At 45.0% G+C, this 6,881-nt stretch overlaps 1 pseudogene; it reads right to left on the reverse strand.

The window, feature by feature from the left end:
* Nucleotides 1-2,965: 2,965 nt before the first annotated feature.
* LOC123143142 (uncharacterized) lies at nucleotides 2,966-6,645 on the reverse strand (annotated as a pseudogene).
* Between the last annotated feature and the right edge of the window lie 236 nt (nucleotides 6,646-6,881).

A 6,881-nucleotide genomic window follows, 5' to 3' on the forward strand; every position in this document is an offset into this window, starting at 1 on the left:
ACTCGTGCATATAACATCTACGCATAAAACCTGGCTCGGATGCCACTGTTGGGGAACGTAGTAATTTCAAAAATTTCCTATGCACACGCAAGATCATGGTGATGCATAGCAACGAGAGGGGAGAGTGTTGTCTACGTACCCTCGTAGACTGAAAGCGGAAGCGCTAGCACAACGCGGTTGATGTAATCGTACGTCTTCACGATCCGACCGATCAAGTACCGAACACACGGCACCTCCGAGTTTAGCGCACGTTCAGCCTGATGACGTCCCTCGAACTCCGATCCAGCCGAGTGTTGAGGGAGAGTTTCGTCAGCACTACGGCGTGGTGACGATGATGATGTTCTACCGACGCAGGGCTTCGCCTAAGCACCGCTACAGTTTTATCGAGGTGGACTATAGTGGAGGGGGGCACCGCACACGGCTAAAAGATCAAACGATCAATTGTTGTGTCTCTAGGGTGCCCCCTGCCCCCGTATATAAAGGAGCAAGGGGGGAGGTGCGGCCGGCCAGGAGGGGGCGCGCCAGGAGGAGTCCTACTCCCACCGGGAGTTGGACTCCCTCCCTTTTCCTTGTTGGATTAGGAGAAGAGGGGGAAAGAGGTGGAGGAGAAGAAGGAAGGGCGGGGGCCCTTGCCCTGGCCGCCTCTCCTCTTCTCCACTAAGTCGCACTATGGCCCATTAACCCTCGGGGGGTTCCGGTAACCCCTCCGGTACTCCGGTAAAATCCCGATTTCACCCGGAACACTTCCGATATCCAAATATTGGCTTCCAATATATCAATATTCATGTCTCGACCATTTCGAGACTCCTCGTCATGTCCGTGATCACATCCGGGACTCCGAACAACCTTCGGTACATCAAAACATAAACTCATAATATAACTGTCATCGAAACGTTAAGCGTGCGGACCCTACGGGTTCAAGAACTATGTAGACATGACCGAGACATGTCTCCGGTCAATAACCAACAGCGGAACCTGGATGCTCATAGTGGCTCCCACATGTTCTACGAAGATCTTTATCGGTCAGACCGCATAACAACATACGTTGTTCCCTTTGTCATCGGTATGTTACTTGCCCGAGATTCGATCGTCGGTATCTCAATACCTAGTTCAATCTCGTTACCGACAAGTCTCTTTACTCGTTCCGTAATACATCATCCCGCAACTAACTCAGTAGTTGCAACGCTTGCAAGGCTTAAGTAATGTGCATTACCGAGTGGGCCCAGAGATACCTCTCCGACAATCGGAGTGACAAATCCTAATCTCGAAATATGCCAACCCAACAAGTACCTTCGGAGACACCTGTAGAGCACCTTTATAATCACCCAGTTACGTTGTGACGTTTGGTAGCACACAAAGTGTTCCTCCGGTAAACGGGAGTTGCATAATCTCATAGTCATAGGAACATGTATAAGTCATGAAGAAAGCAATAGCAACATACTAAACGATCAAGTGCTAAGCTAACGGAATGGGTCAAGTCAATCACATCATTCTCCTAATGATGTGATCCCGTTAATCAAATGACAACTCATTCTATGGTTAGGAAACTTAACCATCTTTGATTAACGAGCTAGTCAAGTAGAGGCGTACTAGTTACACTATGTTTGTCTATGTATTCACACATGTATTATGTTTCCGGTTAATACAATTCTAGCATGAATAATAAACATTTATCATGAAATAAGGAAATAAATAATAACTTTATTATTGCCTCTAGGGCATATTTCCTTCAGCTGCTTATAGAGGTTGGTAACTCATTTGCATGCTGTTTATAGATAACATTAATTAGTTCATCTATATAATTTTTTTTATCAAAGTTCAACCATTCTTTTAGGATGTAATTTTTGGATAAAATTTATTTATTAAAATGATGTGTCAGATTTAGTATAGAAGCTAATTCAAATAAGTGTTATCTACATAGTCGAATAACTAGCATAAGAAATACAGAATATAAAATGTGAATGAACCTATCGACCCAAAGGCGCGGATCACCATGCAGATGAGAGTGCAATGATAAACTATGTGTGCATATAGTTGTAATGATCATGTAAAATTTGCAGGCAGTTCACACTAGCAGAAAAGTAGGAAACCCCATTATCCTAACCATAACAAGGTCACAAAAACATCACGCCGAACTGAACAAAAATGCAAACATCTGCGAGAGAAGAAACCTTAATCAAGCAATGTATTAATATAATATGCTGCATATGGGACCTTAATCAAGTAGTGGATTAACACAAATCATCACGAACATTTATGCGCAAGTTGGAGCAATAATTCTCAATTGTTATTACAGTAATCAGCCCGTAGCTGAAAAATCACACACCACAGCACAACGCCACACAGGCTGAAAATCACACACCACATCATCCCACACACCGCACCACAGCATCTAAGCAGCTTGAGCAGGCAGAGTGCTCATAGTCACACTGCCCAGGCTGAATGCACTCTCTTATTCATTTCTATCTTGCTCAAAGCTTGTAACATACATCATCTATCCAACCAGATGATGTATGCTTACTTTGATGCGCAGTGGCTCAGTTGAGCAGAGCTGACCAAACCAATCAAATCAAATCAAACCAAACTTGTTCATGCACCACCACACCACGGCAATGCAGATCCACGCTGCTGCAGAGGTGCTCCACCTCGGCAGGGCATACGCAAAGCACAAACCAAACCAACCAAAACAACATGAAATAGGGAAAACAACATGAACCATACATCGCAACAAAGACATTTGATGTCCAGGAAGCCCACAGGATGACAGGATCGACACTCGCATAGAGATCGACCCATGGAAGGAACTGATTACCTACGATGCAGCAAAAACAAATCGTCAATGAGATGATTGATTCACCACAGACACATAATATCAGAACTAGAATAGTGTAGATTGGACGGTAAATTATGTTGGCTGGCACTATAATCGAGTTATCAATGAAAGGAGAGATGGGCCATATGTATGTCACCTTAAAACTGTGCCTCTTGGCAGCTGGGCCTTGTAGTATGATGAGTGGCTATGCTCATACAGTGAAGAGTGGTGGTTCGCCTTCACCCCGTCCCACTCCAGGTTATCCCACCATTCCTTCTCACAGTCCACACTAGGCAGCTTCTCGTTGTTTCCGCTGACAGCAGGAAGGCACTTGAGGCTCCAGCAGCCCCTAATCTTGATGGTCTCCAAGTTGGGCGCGGACATCTTGCTCCCACAGATGCGCCGCAGGCTGGGAAGCTCATACAGGTGGATGCGCCTTAGCTTGGGAAACTGTATAACTTTCTGCTCCTTTTGCTTAGGGAAAAAAGCGAAGACCTCCCTAAGATCTCCACAACACACAATTTCCAGGGTATCCAGGCAAGGCAAAGTGTCCACAGACTCGGACAAGGGAAGCACATGTCTGAGCCTAGGGCAGTAGTCCAGGTGCAACAATACTATGTTTACAGAGGAGAACACACGCATTGCACTCCAATACCAGATGTAGCGTGCCTTCAAGAGTTGAGATGCCCAGAATGTGCTCAACTGATGACAGAAGCTATCGCCCTTGCTTTGTTGGGCAGTACGAAAGACAGTAAGCAGCTCGGGGCACCTCTCGACTCGGCACCATTCAAGGCTCCTCCAGTATGAACCTTGTGGGCATGTGATGCAAGTGATGGACAAACTATCATGCACGTGAAGCATGCAAGCATTATTAAATACGCGGCGAGAGGGTGAATCAGCACTAATATTAATTCTTTTGATGTTGCTCTGTTGTTGCTGCAGTAATCCCCTCTTCATCCCCTGATTATCTTGTAAGTGAACATACAAGTCCTGAGCCGTTGGAGTAGGAATAGCTGGGCAATCCCACATCCAGCTGATTACACCTTCATTATCGGTGCCAGCTTGTAGGTCGCTCTGAATGAAGGCATCACTTGCATATAAATAATTATCAGGCTTGCGCAGACTCCGGATTCCTTGAGCAGCTTCATTGTCACCAACAGTAGCACTACTTGTAGTAGATGAACCCATTTCCATATATACATGACTGTGCTCAATATTTTTAACCGGTTCAAGCGACCTAAGGATCCTTGTATCCCTTGGAGAGATGTACCATTTAAAATCAAAGGACGCATGTCGACTGATGCCCAGTTCAGTAGCAGTAGCAACAAGAAGATCGCTTGGTCCTTGGGTTTTTCTTCCCAATTAGCTTGGCCAGGTGATGTAGATCGTGTGGTGTCGATGTGCAGTACCTTCAAGACATTTGTCCTTCTGTTCTCTAGTGGCCATAATATTGCACAGAGCTTCTTGCAGCCCAGCAAGATGAGACGCTGGAGGTTTGGAGCTTTCACTTCTCTGAGGTCGAAGGTTTTCACTGCTGTGCCTGAGAGGTCCAGCTCCTTGAGTGACACTAGATACCCTTTCAGTAGTATACTCTTCAACTGAGAACAGCCCTGGAAGGAAAATCTAGATATGATGGGGGAAGGTGAATGATAATCACATACGAAGGTGAATGACTCGAGTGATGGGGGAAGCATGCCGGAGACAACCTGTTGCACAATAACACAATCGACAAGGATGACTGTCTTAAGGAAGCTTGTAGACAGGTCAGGCAAGTAGTATTCCTTTCGCAGGTCAGGCACTCTTTCTGAGTAGTCAGATTGTACATGGACCTTGACAAGGGAAGGTCCCCTGCCACGTAAATCACTTATGCTCCAACCCTTGACTCTCTGTACATACAGCTCCCTGAGGTCAGCCATAAAGTTCATCATCTCTTCTGATAGTAATCGATACCAGTTTGTATACCTCAGGTGCAGCACCCATAGCTTCTGGAAGCATGACAGGTCTTCGTTGTGGCTTGGATGCTTATTAGATGGGATATTTCTGCATTCATTTAGCTGCAGGAATCTTAGCTGGCTGCAGCAAAGGAAGGGAGGGGATTCAAAACTAAAGCCGCACCAAGAGAGATGTAACACGCGCAGCTTGCTGCTGTGTGAGTGTTGGAATATGCCTTCTCGTAATGTTGTCATCCTCGTGCCGTATCTATTAGCTGGTACAATGAAAAAGGTTGTCGCCTCAGAATGCAACAAGCCAGTCTCATCAGGTAGCACGTCATCCTTGTGTTCCCACAAAACCAAACGGTCATGAAGCCTGCACTGAAGGTGGCGACGAATGTCATCACCAATGGACATCAGAAACAACCAATCTAAATGCATGTTCCTTTGTAGAGCATCGGCAGCTCCCCATGCTGATGTATCACCTTGCCCTTGTATAATCCCATCGTATACCAAGTAGTTTGAAGCATGGTTCCGCCACTCTCCAAAGTAGGGGCTCCTGCCAGATCCCAGTGCATATATGTACTGGAAGCACTTCTCAACTATCACTTGGTTCATGTAAGGCTCTGGAATACCCATATAAGTAACAACCTCTTTGGCCTCTTCCAGTAATGCTTTGCCACAGATCCAATCATTATGAGAATAATTGACAACAACATCAGTATGCTGCTCCATTGTGTATTCGAGACAAAAATCGGGTCGAAACCTCCCATGCCAGGTCCACAGCACCTTATTATTCAAAATTGGTATTACTGGAACACCACACTCGTACAGATCAATGTATTTGTCAATCCCATTGTGAAATATCACCACAAATTTACTGATAGCAAGCTTTCTGAAGATTTCTGTTCTGATATCTGGTATCACCCCTCGAGAGCCTTCGTCTATCCCACTGAAATCATCCTCCTCGTCCTGCCGATCGAAGATGGCCATCACCGACGGCGGAAGCTCCAGCTCGTCCGCGACTGCCTTCTGCAGGGCCCTCATGCTTTTCCACAACGAGCAGTCCACGTGAACAACCCTGCCAAACGTTGATTTTGATGATTTCAGGCGTTGTGCTACTGCCTTGAGTGCCGCTGATGCCCCAAATCCACGCCAACCACGGACGAAGATCACATTTCCTATGCTTGTATCCTCCAAAATGCCAATTATCTCTCTTGCTGCAGCATCGATGTTTTTTGCGTGGATCTTGATCTCCTGCAATGTTCAATCAACAATAAAGATATCAAAATGAGGTTTATCACTTTAGCCTTCTTTCTTTAATTCTTTCATTTCAAACTACAAGGCGCAGCATGACCAAAAATGGAAAAGTTCCTAGGAATGAATACTACTAATGAAGTTCTAGCTCACTACTCAGTAGCTAGCTAATGAAACCAAGTTACAAATCAGCATCATAAATCATTGAAGTTCTAGGTGAGTGATGGACCACCTCCGGTGCAGGCATGATGAATCAAATCAATCCTTCAAACATCAGCAGCTCCGTTTGGAATCTCTAATTAACCCATAGATCAGTCTACAGCATTCTCGGGATCCAATTTCCTTCCTTTCCTAAATAAAGCACAAGAGATGGACGCCAGCATTTGGAGAAGTTATAACATGATGCTTTGTTCAAAGGAAGGTGTAAATTAATCAATCGGAAGATATGCTAATATATACAGAGGATTGATGTAGTTACCTTGGTTAATTGCTGCGGTGGCACAAGCCTTCACACGCCACAGAAGCAAACTGAAAGTTGCACGCCCTCGCGTATTGAGGAATGGATACAAGCTTAGCTAGATAGCATGGGAAACATCGGCCCATGCCTATGCATATACATTACCTGCTTTCCATGCGTATGCTTTGCTTTTTCTCTTTGCTTTCCCTCTCAAAAGCTAAAGCTGTGAATTCTTTGCTTCTGCACATCAGGTTCTTTGCTTGCTGCATTCAGTGGTCACAGGGATATAAAGGAAAAGATAAATCTGCGTAGTTTGCTTTGTTGTCTGTCATGTCATCCCGTTAGATAACCAACTTATGTATGAGGCTACCATTCCCTTGTAAAGGTCATGAATAATAATAAATCTCACATGAGAAAGAGTATT

Source organism: Triticum aestivum, chromosome 6D (genome assembly GCF_018294505.1).
Source record: "Triticum aestivum cultivar Chinese Spring chromosome 6D, IWGSC CS RefSeq v2.1, whole genome shotgun sequence".
Taxonomy (NCBI): Eukaryota; Viridiplantae; Streptophyta; class Magnoliopsida; order Poales; family Poaceae; genus Triticum; species Triticum aestivum.